The sequence below is a fragment of the Haliotis asinina genome, chromosome 2, assembly GCF_037392515.1.
Source record: "Haliotis asinina isolate JCU_RB_2024 chromosome 2, JCU_Hal_asi_v2, whole genome shotgun sequence".
NCBI classification, from domain to species: Eukaryota; Metazoa; Mollusca; class Gastropoda; order Lepetellida; family Haliotidae; genus Haliotis; species Haliotis asinina.
Window position 1 is genome coordinate 29,893,772 of NC_090281.1, and position 17,466 is coordinate 29,911,237.

General features: G+C 42.1%; 1 long non-coding RNA gene and 1 pseudogene across 1 annotated transcript; one reads left to right on the plus strand and one right to left on the minus strand.

Annotated features, from left to right (window-relative positions):
* Nucleotides 1-1,042: 1,042 nt before the first annotated feature.
* LOC137272456 (uncharacterized) lies at nt 1,043-4,619 on the minus strand. Its single transcript, XR_010956093.1, has 2 exons — nt 3,630-4,619; nt 1,043-1,174 (listed from the first exon to the last, which is right to left on the minus strand). It is a non-coding gene; the product is annotated as an uncharacterized lncRNA (long non-coding RNA).
* A 4,135-nt stretch (nt 4,620-8,754) lies between these two features.
* Nucleotides 8,755-10,906, plus strand: LOC137271727 (uncharacterized; annotated as a pseudogene).
* The last annotated feature ends 6,560 nt before the right edge of the window (nt 10,907-17,466 follow it).

Consider the following 17,466-nt stretch of genomic DNA (forward strand, 5'->3'; position numbering starts at 1 on the left):
TCAAACTCAAATGCTCAAAGGAGACATTATGATCCACGGTATTGAAGAAAATCAATAGCATTAATGTAAGCGCAATTGTGCAGACTCACACGCACGCGCGCAAGCACGACCGCGCGCGCACACACACATACACACATACACACACTCACACACACACTTGTGAGAGAGAAATCGTGCCATCTTGATAGCATTAAACCTTCAAAGTTACTATTGTCTTAACTCTTTTCAATCGAAAAGATCCATCCCGATTCTTCCCTAGACATGGTTCCATTAATATCAAGTACATTGTGCCTGAGTGGTTTGCTTTTTCACATATCAGACGACAATGTTACTTCCTGTGCTTCTAACCACTTGATTCAAGAGTATAAAAAACAATTGAACTTGTATGAATAAATATAGATTAAAATATCAAAGGTCAGTTTTTTGCCCTTGAATGTGATACTTGACTCATAGTTTAGTGGTGTAAAATACCACTTTTATTGTGTTTAGTTTAATGTAAAACAGTATATATTCTTCGACGCGAAAAGCTGCAATATTTGCTGCCGCGACGTTTTGGAACAAGTTTTGTCTTTAATTACACTGCAATTTCTGGTTCCTCTCTTGGACCCTATTCTAACTAGTATGGTTGAGTTGAGCCTCCAATAGTAATTGGTCATTTCACGACGTCATCTCAATCTCAGAACAATCAACAATGGTATTGTGCTCACACACCAAGGGGAATGTGTGCTTCAAATTCATGATAACGGCATACGTGCGTATCTAATGGCAGCAAGCCTGTTTGGGTAACTCCAACAAGCGGACGTTTGATAATTGATAGAAAGGCAAACCGACATACAGCTTTTCTCCTTCCAATGTGGGAGGGGTTGGGTTGGGTAGCCTTCTGGTTAAAGTTTTCATTTGTGACGCCAAAAACCCGGGTTCGATTACCCACGTGGGTACGGTGTATGAATCCCATTTCTGGTCATATTGGTGGAATATTGCTGAAAGCGGCGTAAAACCTAACTCACTCACTCCAGTGTGGGATAAAATGACGACAACAATGTATTTTCATAAGTAGCTTTATCTTCAGCACGCAAGTGAACACATGATGCTGCCATTGCCAACATGTTTCATCGCGGTCTTGTTTCAACAGAACTTGATGCTGTCGTAGGTCACAGATCAAGGCTTGTAAACCCTGAAGAATAACGTGTTAGTATTGTCATTTGAAAGAAGAAGAGCTCGAGTGCCTGGTATAACAGAATGATCATAGTTCTACGACTGATAGGTATGGTAGTTACAAGAAGCTCTGTACTCAGAATACGAGCAGTTCTTGACAGAAGTATTGGCAAACTGCATTAAGAACCCATGATACTAAACACATAAAGGTGGATGTTCAGACATACAGTTCAATATCGAGTACGATCTAAAGAAAACTTGACACTTTGAGATGTACGCCAATATTAATATATGAAGGAGGATAGTATCTTCCACCCAATAGTGAATGACCGAGTGAGTTTAGTTTTACGCCGCACTCAGCAATATTCCAGACATATGCCGGCGATCTGTAAATAACGAGTCTGGACCAGGCAATCCAGTGATCAACAACATGAGCATCGATCTGCGCAAATGGGAACCAATAACATGTGTCAACCAAGTCAGTGAGCCTGACCACCCGATCCCGTTAGTCACCTCTAACGACAAGCATAGTCGCCTTTTTATGGCGCGCATGGGTTGCTGAAGGCCTTTTCTACTTCGTGACCTTCCAAAAGCGTGTGTTGGTGAATATATGTATTCATTAATGTTGGAAGTTTGCGAAAAAGACAACATACCACATGTACTTGCAAAGCCAAATCTTTATCTGTTCAAACACGGGAAATTATAATGGAAGCCAAATTAGGAGTTGGTGAATACACAAGACGATTATATGGATGACAACGTCTTCTTTATTATATAACACAACCTTTCATTGCTAATGCTTCCCTTCCTCAGGTGATTAAGACAGGAGTCAGTGAGTGAGTTTAGTTTTACCCCGCACTGAGCAACATTCCAGCCATGTGGCGTCGGCCTGTAAATAATCGAGTCTGGATCAGACAATCGAGTCATCAGCAAGGTAAGCATCGTTCTGCACAACTGGGAACCGATGTCATATGTCAACCAAGTCAGTGAGCCTAACCACCCGATCCCGTTAGTCGCCTCTAACGACAAGCATAGTCGAGTTTTATGGCACGCATGTGTTGCTGAAGGCTTATTCTACCCCGGGACCTTCACGGGCCACAGACAGGAGTGAAAAAAAAATACTATATATACCAGAATTTCACGGCACCCAGAGACGTACATGTACGAGAGCTGGTAAAAACGTTCTGAGCTTACATAACTTCTAGACTGTCATACCAACTAATTTTAGGAGTGTTGTTGGGCAGTGTTCGTCATCAGCATTTCCAGTTACTTTACTCAAATAGATCAATTATTTCAAAAGCAGCAGGTCCTTCACGCCTACTTGGGTATACATACGAGTACAACATATGTCCTCAAATCTACACAGTAAATCCAAATCAATCTGTGACAATGTCTAACTACGTGCTGAGACAGATAAAATCAAGAGATCGTTTATCACCCTGAACCCCAAAACCTTGATGAGCAGACGGTAGCTAAAACTCTCAACCAGAAAAAAACACCCACCAAAAACTGAACCTTCGCCAGTCAGGATCAGCATCAACTACCAAGGCCAGATTAGTCATCACATTTCATTTGGATAGAACTTTGAAGAGCATCCTCAAGTCAAAGTCCAGCAACCAAACTACCCCAAACCCCGAGGGTGCATATACCAACTAAACTCCAACTGTGGCAGCACCTACACTTCAGAAACATCACCCCCCGTTAATATACAACTCGAAGAACACAAATCATCTGTTGAAAAAGCCAACAACAAATATGCCCTTTCAGAGCATGTAAATAACATCCCCATCCACTCCACTGACTGGCAAACAGACTAGCATCTTGGCCACAAATGATTGACACACCCGGAAATACCCGAAGGCACCAACATCAGGAGATTAACCCCAGAGATTAATAGAGATCAAGGTGTATACCCTCGTGCCTGGCACATCACAAAGTCACCTCCATCGTCTTGTAATTAACTGTATATCACTCGGTCGTGACAACGTCTCCTTATCATCATTGTGTGAGATGACTTCTATTTGATCTGGCCTCATTGATCGATTGCATATACATGTACATCTCCGACTTCCTGTAAATTTGATTATCATTTCATTTATCCGCTTTGTGTCAACTGGCTTTACTTTATCCCTATTGTCATTGTTTTTATAACTGTATTTTTAGTCCTCGGTGATTCATTGTATAAACGTTCACTTAGACAAAAGAATTATCGTTAATACCTTGCTGGAAATTCCAACTTCAATCAGGTGTAAATGAGTGAGTATGTTTGTGGCTTCCTGTGAATTCTTTTACATATGGTATATTTTGTACTCCTGTCTGTAATCACCTGGACAAGGGGCAAGATGTGTCCCCGAAACGTTGAGTTATACAATAAGAAGAGGTTGTCATCCATATACATGTCTTATATGAAGTCACATGTGGACATTTATTCCGAAAACTAAAATGCATTCATCATCTGTAACATCAGTACATACCTCATGTTAGCCAAACTGTTTGGGTTGTGAGAAGTACGGTCTTGACCGAAAGACATCCCCAGGACTAGTGTCGATAAAGGCCACATTGCCTGGACCACCAAAGGGAACCCGCCCAGGATAACCTTTTCCTCCAGCATCGTTGTTGTTGTGCATACGCTGGTTTGTATTGACAATAACATGGATATTGGGTTGGAATGGATTACGCGCTGGCCTATAGAACCTTTTCACTGTACGTGGGCGTCCATCACCTCGTGGGAATCCTGGGCCTCCGGGAAATGATTGGAATCCTGGGCCTCCGGGAATTCCTATGACTCCGGGACCTCCTGTACTTCCTGGGATTTGGTGACCCATTGATGTTTTGGGTTCTGAAGGATAGGGGTCTTTGGGATGAGGATCTGTAGGATAGGGATCTTTAGGATAGGTGTCTTTAGGATAGAGATCACTAGGATAGTGGGCTTGAGCCATCACAAGTGCGGCAGCAATCAGAACGCCAGCGACACCAAGCTTCATCTTGACGGTCTCTGAAAGAAACGAAAGGCCCGTCGGCTTCCAAGCAAGTTGGATTGTTTGTCATTCAGAACATTGGTGTCTGTCTACCAGTCCAAGTGATACCGACAATCCAGCAATTAGTATGGGAACAAATCGCATGCTCAGTTAACCAGGTCGGTATACATTTACACATCTTTCGGGTGTTGGCGAATTTTGTTCAACTTAACCACTCATTAAAAGAATATATATCCTACGATGAATTTAACAAATAAGAATTTGACTGGTCTGTTAGCTGTTTAACGCCGCACGCATCAAAATTCATGCTAACTGACGGCGGTCTGTAAATAATCGAGAGTGGACTAGACAATCCTGTGATCAACAGCTGACAGTCCACCTTCAGGTCCAGTGAGTAACCTAATTCCTATTTGAAAATCAGGCAGGTGGACTTATACCACTCCAACGTGTAACTGGCTCTCCACAAACACAAACCACTTACCTGCTTCCGATAGTTAGTGACGTATGTTGAATCCTGACACTCTGTTATATAGCAACAATGTGTCTTTTTAAATCCTCACCAATCAAAAGTGACATATTTAAATGAAACACCCTTTCATGTTTCACTTGGTTGTTTTTTTAACTCAGATCAAATTTAAAAGGACGTTAGTTTGCGACGACATTCCGATAAAACATGAGAACGTTTGAATAATTACGCTTCCCACCCATTAAAAGAGCTTCATACGTTATGATTCACACCAGTGAAGATAATACTGTCAGGATCAATCTACAGTGTTGCCTTCTGGGCATCCTCGAGCATTACGCACATATAACATGTACCAATAAAAAAGTTGGGGATATTGGATAAAGACAAATGATGAAGGAGGAAACAGATGTCGAAAATGGAAAATTAAGAGAAAATGTGACAATATATTCCATTTTTTAGGAAATGTTTGGATATATATATTGTTTTTTCTCATATGAATTGGCTTTGGCACAATGAAATATCCCCCATATGTTTAATGGTACATTAACTTACACTCGTGATAGGTTAATTACGTTTATGAAATACTTGCAAGCAGCGGCCATCTAATGACTAGATATATACCTTACTTGCTCTCTTTCTAACTTCATAACCAACGGTTTCAGCGACTACTGCATTAATCCTTAGTTGGAGCATACAATTTTGGTGTTCTTATACCATGTTAGAACACATCTTTGTAAAGCTGACTTAAGCTTAGTCTAGATTGAAGTAAGTGAGTGGGTTTACTTTTACACCACTTTTAGCAATAATCCAGCAATATCACGGCGAGGAACACTAGAAAAATGGCTTCACTGGATTGGAAGTGGTTGTATATTGATGCTGACTAAACAATGTATATCAATATTTGCATTGTTCCGTGCATTTCACTTTAATGTTAATAATGCAATTTGGAAGTAACTGCAGCTGGCATTCTCCTTTCGCATTTGCTATTGTATGTTTGAACATATAATAATGCCAATGATCACAATCGCAGGGTTTCAGCACTCTGGAACATATGCGGTACGTGTGGTACTCGGGAACTCTGTAGCAGAATGGGCGGCACGGATATATTCTTCATCAGTGAACACTGGCTCAGTGACCGAACAACCTCATTCATTGACCTCCTGTCCTGTTTCTTTGTTCAGGTACCCGTGGCGAGCCATCTCCTCGTGGTGGGTACTGGGTAACTCTAAAAGCTCGCCAACACCTCCGTTGTGGACCCTGGGAATATTTGGTCTACCAACCCGTTTGCCGTGGGTTGCAGCCATGTGTTGGTGGAGGAGGGGATCCTGGTGGTTGAGGGCAATAGGGGCCTGGTACCGTGTTCCTGTTGCCTGACAGACCACTTTGGCCCTGACTTCACCTAGACGGGTGGTAGAACTGGCCCGGTTCTATCAATCGGTTGGTCTCGCCATGCCCTGCACATGCACAACATTCTCATTGCACCAACTGCATATTATTGTGCATTTGTGAAATGAATGTTTGTGTCAGAAATTATTTTCTATTTGTTTGCCTAGAGTGAGTGAGTGAGTGAGTTTAGTTTTACGCCGCACTCAGCAATGTTCCAGCTATATGGCGGCGGTCTGTAAATAATCGAGACTGGACCAGACAATCCAGTGATCAACAATATGAGCATCGATCTGCGCAATTAGGAACCGATGACATGTGTCAACCAAGTCAGCGAGGTTGACCGCCCGATCCCGTTAGTGGCCTCTTACGACAAGCATAGTCGCCTTTTATAGCAGTTTGCCCAGAGTCCTATGTCAGAAGACGGTGGCTCATGGGCCAATCTTTTGATGTCGACCTCTAAATTCTGTATGTCCCCAGGTTTTTGTTAAGAGCCATACCAGCCTGACATTATATTTGGTGGACAAATATAGCTTTATATGTCGTATTCAATGGAGTATATCACCCTTGTATCCCTGGTGTTTGCATGCTGGATATCCGCTGCAGATGGACACTGTCCTTGTTGACACTCGGTGGCGGGTGGGGAGAAAGGGTGCTGAACATCTCAGAAACATCATGAGTTAAATACATTCTGGTTCCACTAGAAATGAGAAGAAAAGGCGTCTGGAGGCTGAAGATATTTCAGTTCCAAAACAGCAGGACAGTTGGTCAAACTCTATAGTCAGTGAGACTACCAATGGTGAGCCCCTCAAATTAAATCCTTTTTCATTTCCAAGACTATCCAATCCATATGTGGAGACGTCAAAAACGTGTCGTGTCTCCGAGGTGGTCAGCTCCCTTGTAGAATATGCAAGGAGACAGCAGGCACTTAATCTATTGCAACAACACTAATTTGTAAATGTCAGCGTGAAGGTCACAGAACATAAAACACTCACTTCACACTCAGTTCTAGTAGAGGAATTGTTCGGGACAGAGCCCGTTGTTTGTCGGACATGTCAGTGGAGGAAATTGTTGAAGAAACAAGTCACAAGAAACAAGATATTAGAAGCAACACGTATCTGTTTACTTTTTTATTGACCACAGTCCCTAAATCAATCAAAGCTGTTTTCTTTATCAATATTGGAGTGGAGGTGTATAATTATGGGTGATCTTAACGGAGACAACACTTTGTTGGGATGTACCGATAGCAACAATAAAGGCAAAATCCTCGAAGACTTCATTTCTAATGGTAATTTATGCATATTTCATGATGGATCAGCCACTTATTTACATACTGGTTTTGGAACTTATTCTGCACTTGATAGATCTCAATATTTATAACGAATTTGAATGGTGAGTCCACGATGACCTGTGTGGAAGTGACAATTTCCCCACAATACCTTCTGCTTTAAACTCGACTGATGATCCACCTGCAACAAGGTGGTATTCTAATAAGGCCAACTGTGTACTGACAACTTGAAATCTGATTTTTTACACCGTTCAGGATCCAGTTCAGTTATTTTCTGATAAACTGAAGAATATTGCTGGTGAAACTATATATGGGTCCTCTGCAATTCGTAAACCATGGTTTAATAAGGGCTGTAAGCAAGTCAGAAAGAGAAGGAAGAAGGAAGTAAAATATTTTCGCCGACACCCTACAGTACATTATTTCGATAAAGTTAAAATTTTAAATGCCAAGGCTTGACATTTTCAAACAAAACAAGCGTCAGTCCTGGCGAAACTTTGTTTGCACCATTAAATCACGCACACAGATGTGAAAGGTGTGGAACATGATTCAATGCATAAAAGGCAAAGGCTCAAAATCAACTGTCCACCATTTGAAGGATTGGGATAATTTATTGACATATCTAAGGGTGGATACGGTGATTGAAGAACTAAGCATAGTTGATTTGATGAAGACGAAAGCATAGTTTAGTTCGAAGTTCTTCAGTTGCTTACACAAGACATGACAAACATGTATACACGAATGAGGTGAGAGGACCTCCAGGTCAACACCAGCGCCTTTCCTGCGAGCGGCATAATCCGGCTCGCGGGCGTCCCTACACAGACAGTCAGAATATCGGACTCAACACCCACGTTCAGTATCGATGTGAGCATTCATATATTGAGATTTAGCGTTGCTTCGCTAAATGGGTTTATAGGCAGGATTTACAAGACAGTCGCAGAGTTCTACCACTTCATCAGCGTGTGATATACACGCCAATACCGAAAGCTAAGTTATAATCCTAACTGTGTCATTTCAGTAAGCTCCGAGGTAACATTGTAGTTAACAGCCTGTGCAGTAGATTTAATTAAATAATCTGTCCCAGTTTCCAGTTAGCTTGGTGGCATATTCCATTAAATTGGCCACAGATAGCATTTACGACTCTTTCACGTAAGTTTATGCACTTAGCTCTCAACGGGTATCCAGTGTAGCACATGACAGTGTATTGTTTCCGTATTCCGTAATTTTACCTACGTCACTTCCGCTGATGTCACAGCTATACGTCACGTCCGTACACATCTATGCTGTATGCTCTCTCACAAGATAGCCCATTTTGCCTTTGCTCAACAAATTTTCTGATCCACGTGTAATTTTGGCAAATCGTTTAAAATTCTGAATTAACTTCATATTATGTAATTTACATTAAATTTCACTTGGTACGATTTATTTTCGCATTCTTCCTTGATTTAACGAATGTTTTAACTTTGTTTCACTGACATCTGCTCGAGATGCCTCCGAAACGTAAGACAGCTGCCAACCACGACGCTGAAACAAGGAGGAAGCAGGCAAAGGGGGCTCGCGTTTCTGGTGTTGTCCCCGGGAGCGCAGCCCCCGAGGTCAAACAGCCTTCAACGTCTGAGTTCACACCACGGGAGGTCCCCCTGGGAAACGGCAGCGCTGACATGACACCCTAGATGGAGCCTAGCTTCATCACCCCGATGGCTCCGTCAACCTCTAACCAAGGTAGGCCTTCCTTCGTAAATATTAATATTTCGCCAGAATTGTTGATGACAAATTGTACCACGCCTGTTGTTGATTTGCAGCTACCCCAGGTAGCAAAAGGTCAACATGTACCTAACACGGGTACCCTTGGTAGTGGAGGGGCACTGGTTCACCAATTGGAACTTAGGGCGGAGACCATAAGTTTTCATCTTAAGCAGGCTGTGAGAGGAAAACTTCATCGGGGGGAATTCATAGAAATGAGATCCCTGTTGCCCTCTGAGAATCAGGCAGCGCAGGAGAGCCCCAATTTTACAATGGAATTGGATACCTCAGGGAAGGTAGTTTTCAAACCCAAACAGTAGGCTACCCGTCAACTAACTACATGCATTGGGTCCTGGACATCTGCGGTCCTGATTAATATGAGCGTGGTGATAGAGCGGCAGAATGGTATCAACAAAATACAGCAAATGCTATCGTACATAGAGACGACCCGCGGTGCCGCTGCGAGGTTTGGCGGGGACTGCTGGTCTCAGTGCGATGTAGAATTCCGTCGGAAAATGGAGAGGGATCCATCTCGATCATGGGGTTCCACAGACGGACAGCTGTGGCTGCAGCTAGTGATCCCCAGCCAAAAACAACAAGCATTTACGCACCTGGCTAGGCCTTCCAACTATATATACAGCAATGCATTTCATCCGAAGTTTGTCGGGATTTTAACCACGGTGCTTGCGATAGGGGTCACATGTGCCGTTATGCACACAGGTGCTCAGCATGTAATGTCGGGTGACATGGCGCCACATCTTGTTTTCGTGTCAGAAGGAGCGCAGTCCCCACACAATCCACCAAGCGGTAACCCACAACGACAAGCAGAGCTCCTCCACATGGCTCCAACTCCAATTAATATTTCAGTCTTGGAACAGTGGCTGGGCAAAATATAGGTTGTGCAACCCAGCAGCGGCTCATTTATTACAGCTAGGTTTCAGGAAGGATTTTAGTTTGAATTATGCCGGGCTAGGGATGCAGTCAGTCTTAAATCTGCTAGAGAAAAGCCACTTATTGTGGAACAAAAGCTGCAAAAAGAAATTCAGTTGGGTCGAGTTGCGGATCCATTTCAGCACAGACCGGTGCCTACCCTTACAGTGTCCCCCATCGGCTTGGTGCCTAAGAAAACCGATTCAGCAGTTCATGGGGAGGCTGCCTTCCGCCTCATCCATCATCTCTCACATCCTCAGGGCGCGTCAGTTAATGATTACATACCACTTAAGGCATGTGCAGTGCAGTACACCAGTTTCGATCAGGCAGTGGCCATGATCCAGGGTTTGGGCAAGGGCGCTTACATGTCGAAATTTGACATCAAATCAGCCTTTCATCTCTTACCTGTGGTTCCATCTGATTTTCAACTACGTGGCATTAAGTTTCAGGATAATTTTACACTGATAAATGTCTCTCCTTTGGCTGTTCCATTTCCTGTACTTTGTTTGAGTCGTTCAGCACTTTTATTATAAGGGCCGCTACTCGCAGTCAAGCTTTCGCCCATTACCTGGATGATTTTATCCTGGCGGCCTGGTGGACTTAAGTAGTTGCTCAAACATGCTTAACACCTCTTTTCAACTTGCAGAGCAGCTGGGTGTACCGATCGCTCACCAGAAGACCGTTCAGCCCACAACTTATCTCACATTCCTGGGTCTTACCATAGACACAGTTAAGGGCGAAATCAGGTTACCCCAAGACAAGATAGCGCAGCTGATAGACGAAACATCCAAGAAAATCGCACTGCATTCGCTGCAATCAGTAGTGGGCAAGCTTAATTTTGTTGAGTTACCACCTCGATCCTTCAGCATTATACAGATGCAGCTGGCTCTCAGGGTTGGGGGTGCATATTTCCAAGGTCATTGGGCCAATGCCAGGTGGCCTGACCTATGGATACAAAAAGGTTGACTGAAAGACATGACGTTCTTGGAGCTCTTTCCTATTGTTGTGGCGTTGCGCATCTGGGCCAGCAGTTTGGCCAACAAAAAGGTACTCATGTTCTGTGACAACCAGGCCGTGGTGAGTATTATTAACAGGCATAGCATCAACGGGAAAGGGTGATGAAACTGCTCAGGAGAATGGTCCTAATATGCTTGCAAAACAACATAAACTTCAAAGCACGGTATATTCCTACCCAGGACAACATAATAGCAGACGCTCTTTCGAGATTTCAGTGGCCACGCTTTCGAGCAGCAGCCCCTCAGGCAGATCAACAGGCCTCTGGAATCCCAGCGGACATCTGACTCATTTAACAGCAGAAGCAACTTAGAAGCAAAATCAATGGCGGCGAACACCTGGAGGACTCATGAGGCAGCATTTCAGTCACTATGGCTATTTCGGGTTGTGTACTCCCTGCCTGACAGATGGCCCGTACCTTTAGATCATATGCTACATTTTGTTGCTTACTTGTCGCTATCACGTAGGTCTCCCAGCACAGCCCGTTCTTACGTTTCAGCTCTATCCACCATTCATAGGTTCAATTCTTGGCAGCGTATGAGTAATCATGTCTAGTGCAAAAGGCAATTGCAGGAATGGCCAGGAGATCCAGGCAGCCAGACGCACGTCAGCCGATCACATCGGATTTACTAATTCGCATTGTGCAACTCCTCTCCACGGTATGTAAATCTTCTTAGGAAGCTTCTCTATTTTCGGCGGTGTACCGGCTAACATTCTTTGGCTTTTTCAGGGTGAGTGAGGTAGTCGCCGGTTCCATTAACTACGCATCACAGCGAGCATTATTGCTGAATGACATTTCTTTTGCCAGTGATAAATCCCGCGTGGAGGTGCTTTTACGGGTCTCCAAAACAGACCAATACGACACACCTGTTGTCATTCAGGCGCTGCCTCGGTCCATATTATGCCCTGTCAAAACATTGTTGCGTGTTTTGGCAGTGCGTCCGCGTACAGACGGGTATTTCTTTATCCATATTAATTCTGCTCCTTTAACAAGGCTTCAGTTCCAGGCAGTGAGTGCTCAGGAAGACACTAGCGGCAGCAAACAAGCGCATCACAACTAACCTTTACTCTTCCCATTCATTTCGGATAGGGGCAGCAACCACAGCAGCGAAACAAGGAATTCCCGCAGTGCAGATTCAAGAATTTGGTCAGGTGGTCAGGAGGGATGGTGTTATAAGGGCGAGGGGTCTCTGCAGGTCGTTTCTTTTGATTCACCTCGGAGCCAATGACCTGTGTGAGGTCCCCGCCAAAGTCCTGTATGATGACATGTATCAGGACTTGCTATAGATGGGCCTGCGCTGCCCAGCTGCCACGATCGTCTGGTCAGTGATGCTGCCTCGGTTCGAGTGGGGCGAAGCTATCGATATCCGCGCTCTCGAGCTGAAAAGAAAGAAGCTCAACCGACGGATCAATAATGTTCAGTTGTCAGGGGACAGCTGGGCGGCAGGGCGGTGGCTTACACACCTGACCCCGGTCATTATGTGGACGGGGTTCACCTGTCTAAGATGGGTATGACTGCGCAACACCAGGCGATTTTGGCAGCCCCGCACAGTAAATATGTTCTTTGTTGCGTCCTATCCTCTGCTCCCCTAAGAACTCGCTGTGGATGGCAGACCCGCGTGAAGCCCAACACTGGGCGGCATGCGGGTCTGTTGGCATGGTGCCGACGGGACTTAACTCCAAATTGGCTTAAAAAGGGGGCTACTTGGCTTCTGCTTTTACAGTGGCAGCACAAATTTTCCTGCCTGCTGTCTCCGCGGGAGGAAGTACAAAAGTTTCCAATGCCTTATCAGCCTGCTTTTCCTGCCTGCTGTCTCCGCGGGAGGAAGTGCACACCTATGCTTTGCTCGTCTGCGTGTAGACGAGGGTTGCTAACAGTTAAAAGATACGAGTATCTGGTCCTGTCGGCGCCATCCACACTGCGCTCATTGTCATCCACACATTCACGTTGTGTAGTCTTTCAATGGGGTTACATAGGGTGCCTAAGGTACGTTCATCAGCTTCATATTACCTAAGACAAAGTTCTGCATATAAATAGTTTTTTATCAACAATAGACAGGCAATGATTCAAGAATGGACAGATAGAGAAACAATAGCACTTCCCTCTACAGTTGATGTGATGACAGACACAGCCAAGGGGGCTGACCAATAAAGGCCATAAATGTCATATACGGTAACTAATGGGAGGTGACAAAGAGGAACAGGGTATCTGACAAAGCGATGTACTCTGCGGTAGTGGTAGAGATTACGAATGCAGTCTTAATAGTAATAACTATCAATCAATGTATATTTAATACTCAAAGGCCACAGGCCTATAGTACTAATCAAAATTTACATTTACATCAATCATATTGGGTAGCAATACACTGTTTCTATTATTAAATGCTTTATAGATATAGATAGTTTTCTAAGTTTCTCTTTCTACATGATATAAATTTAAATGTTACAGGATGTACATAGTAGTATTTATTCATATATGTTTTACGTATATATGCTGGACAGACACATAAAAATGGAATTCATCTTCAATACAGTTTAAGTTACTTATTTGACATATCCTATCTTTTTATTGATTCCTTGATATCTCCCAGTGTCAATAAATAGGCTATGTGCGGAGCAACGGAATTTTGTTAGTGAGGGTTTATATGTTCTTATTGTTAAAATTGAGAGATAGTGTTCTGTATATATTGTATCCTTAATCATTTTGTAGTAGAAACATTTACTTGATAATGAGAGAGAAGTTGAACAATTTTGAAACAATATGTCTTTAAGTCTTTGCGTAACTGCATCGATAAAAAGAGATAGCGATTCTACAGCTTGTGTTTGCCACACATCGCCAAAGCCGATCGATGCTAACAAATATTTTATGAGGGTTACCCAGCTTTCTTTCCCGTGACTATCATATAATCTCATCATATCATAACATTTTCTTTGTAATCTATGGGAAGGCATTGCTAATATTCTTAACCGATATCTGAAAATCTTCATATTTGATTCTGTATATAATGGATGCCTTCCACATTCTCCATACACCATACAATTTTTTGAAAACTTAACTCCAAGAAATTTCTTACAAGCATATGAGTGAACTTTTACCATAACATAAAATGATTTAAAGCCCCATACTTCAGCACCATATAATAAAATTGGATTTATGTTTTAATCGAATATTTTGAAAAATGATTTGTATGACAAGTCACCTATATTTTTCATTATGTCGATAAGTATTTTCTTTACTTGCAAGGATGCCTGTGATGTATGAAGTGTCCATGATAGGTGTTGTGTACAATGTACGCCCACGTACTTATATGACGTAGTTGTTTCTAAGTGACTCCGTTGTACAACCATTTTTTTCATTTTTAGCTAATTTACCTCCATTTTTGAAAACAACAGTTTTAGTTTTTTTCTGGTTAACTGATAGTTTCAAATTCTCGCAATACCTCTCTAATTTCTTAATTTCACTCTGAAGACCTTTAATTGTACTAGAAAATAATATTATATCGTCCGCAAACAATAAAAGAAATATTTGAATAATGTCTGAATGCAACAGGATACCGTTAGAACACTTTTCTTGAATTTGAATTGCCATTTCATTTATGAAAGGTTGAAATAGAAAAGGTCTCAGTATACAACCTTGTCTCACTCCTAAATGGCTTACAGAAGTACCAGATAATTCATTGTTATTTCTTACACAAATTGTCAGATTTTCATGTATACTGCGAAGTAGTTTTCCCATTTTGCTACTGACACCTTGTTTGTCTAGGAGACTCCATAATATATTTCTGTTAACTGTATCAAAATCCTTTGAGAAGTCAACAAATACAGGGTAGAATTTTTGTCCTTTTTGGCTAAGGCATTTCTGGATCACAGAATGTAAAACAAATATATTGTCAATCGTGGTGTAACCCTTCCTGAAGCCAGCCTGCGATTCTGATATCTGTCTAAAGTATCTGCCCGTTCAACCAGTCTTCTATTTATAATGGATGTAAATATTTTACTAAATATCCTCGACAACGTTATGCCTCTGTAATTTTCGGGATTATTCGCCTTTATAGATAGGAACTATTATGCCCGTGGACCATGACTTGGGAAAGTACCCCCTTTCTAAAATGGTATTAAACCTCAACTCATCGTGTGGCAGTAGTAAATCTGTAGAGTGTTTGAAAAATTCTGGAATAGTAAAATCTAATCCCGAGGATTTATTAGCTTTTAATTTCGTAATGCTGTGGAGTATTTCCTCTTTAGTAATAGTCGTCTGTCAAGCTTTCATCAAAATAAAAATTATATGAGAACTTTCTTCCACAGTGTCAGACTGGTCACGTGATTCACTGTCACCAGAGGCTGCAAACAAGTTACTGACATGACTGTACCATTCTTCTATTTCTATATCATTTCTTGGATAGGATTTTTTTGTTATTTGTTAAACAATGACCAAAGAGATTAAGAATCACTTATACTACTATCTAGTTTATGCTATTTGGTGTCCTGATATTCTTTTCGCTTTTGTCTACAGAGAGCATTGTATTCGTTTCTACTGCGGTGGTAATATTCCAATGACTCTCCTAAATTTGTTTAAATATCTATAACGCTCCGCTTTCATTTTAACATTCTGCGTCATGCCGAGAAGTGTACTGGTATGAATTGTCCTTTTCATATCGCTTTTCGGCCTTTTGGCTGAGATCAAAGTGTAATAATAACTAAATATCATATGGTCTGGCTGCATAGGTTTTGGTCTTTAGACGTATTTGGACATGGCTGTCCTGAAGTAGACACTATAACAACTTTCCTCTGGTCCGTAAAGCTTGGACCCCACGCTTAAAGGTCACATGCACCCAAAAATAAAAAAATAATTAAAACACAGTTATCACTTGTTCATGATATATAAAATGCAATGGTGATTGTGAAAAAATTAAATAATCAGAACGCATAATTGCAAATATTTGCAAAAAGTGCAATATTTTGTACTAGGTTTTCTTCACTCGAAACGAGCCCAGTCAGTCCCGCTAGGTGTGTAATCAAGTGTAACGGATCTTTTTCGCTGGCCACTGGTTCATTTGCCGGCACGCTTAGCCGGCTCTTTGTTTATGACTTGTAAGCCTGATTACAATTTCAAATTGTAAATGTTCAGTAATTGAAGTTGTGCATTGCATATTGTCATCAGCAGACAGGCAGGCAGACATGAAGGTGTCAATAAACCAGACATTGAGTTTTCTCTGTGACAGAGTCTGCTTATCACAATCAACATGGCTTTTTATGTAACGAGTAGATTATTTACTTGTTTATGTACACAACCAAGATTAGACTATTGCTCACGACCCCATACTCCCTGCGCATGCGTTATGAGCGCAACGCAGCAGAGCTGTTGAAACCATTTTCTACCCAGCGCTGGGGGAAAATTTGTGAATCGTTTGAACTCCGATTTCGAGGGCTTTATTCCATCGCGCTGTTTTCCACTTTATAGGTTGGATTGACATTTTTGATGATTTGCTTCGGTAAGTTCATACCGAAAGTTATTAGAATCTGCGAAGTTGTGTTTTACGTTGCATGTGACCTTCAAATAATTTGAGTCCAAACTGATGGGAGTGAAGCTGTGTAAGTATCAACAGTGCGAATCCATACCATAATCACTGCAAAGCAATTCTTGATGTTGTTGGCATCCCGTGCAGCAAATATTTCTATGCAGTGCCGGTATGAGAGTGATCATCTTGTCAATCTGACATCAGATAAATAATCAAATGATCGCTGTAGTATACATTTTACATTCAGGTATGAACTACTTCGGACAAACTCATTACATATTTCAGTAAAGGGCTTGAAATCAGGGGTCTGGCCTTGCGGTGAGACTCAGTACCAAATAATGATAACAATTAGTGGCATAAGACGTATACATTAAACATTGCAATATTGCTACTGTGACGTTTTGTAACAAGTGTTCTTCGTTTCAGTGTTTTTAATCACACTATAATACCTGGTTTCTTTCTTGGACCCGAACTACTATCCAGCGATCAAGAACACAGATAACGATCGTAAATCATTTACGCTGCCAAAAACAATACTACCAAAGTATGGTTGAGTTGAGCCTCCAATAGTAATTGGTCATTTCGCGACGTCATCTCAATGTGCAGAACCATCAACAATGGTATTTTGCTGATACATCAAAATTCCAGACCAAGGGGAATGTGTGCTTCAAATTCATGATAACAGCATACGTGCGTATCTAATGACAGCAAGCCTGTTTGGGTAACTCCGACAACAGGACGTTTGATAATTGATAGAAAGGCAAACCGACATACAGCTTTTCCCCTTCCAATGTGGGAAGGGTTGGTGGGGTAACCTACTGGTTAAAGCGTTCGTTTGTGACGCCAAAGACCCGGGTTCGATTACCCACCTGGGTACAGTGTGTGAATCCCATTTATTGCTGGAATATTGCTGAAAGCGACGTAAAACCTAACTCACTCACTCCAGTGTGGGATAAAATGACGACAACAATATATTTTCATAAATAACTTTAT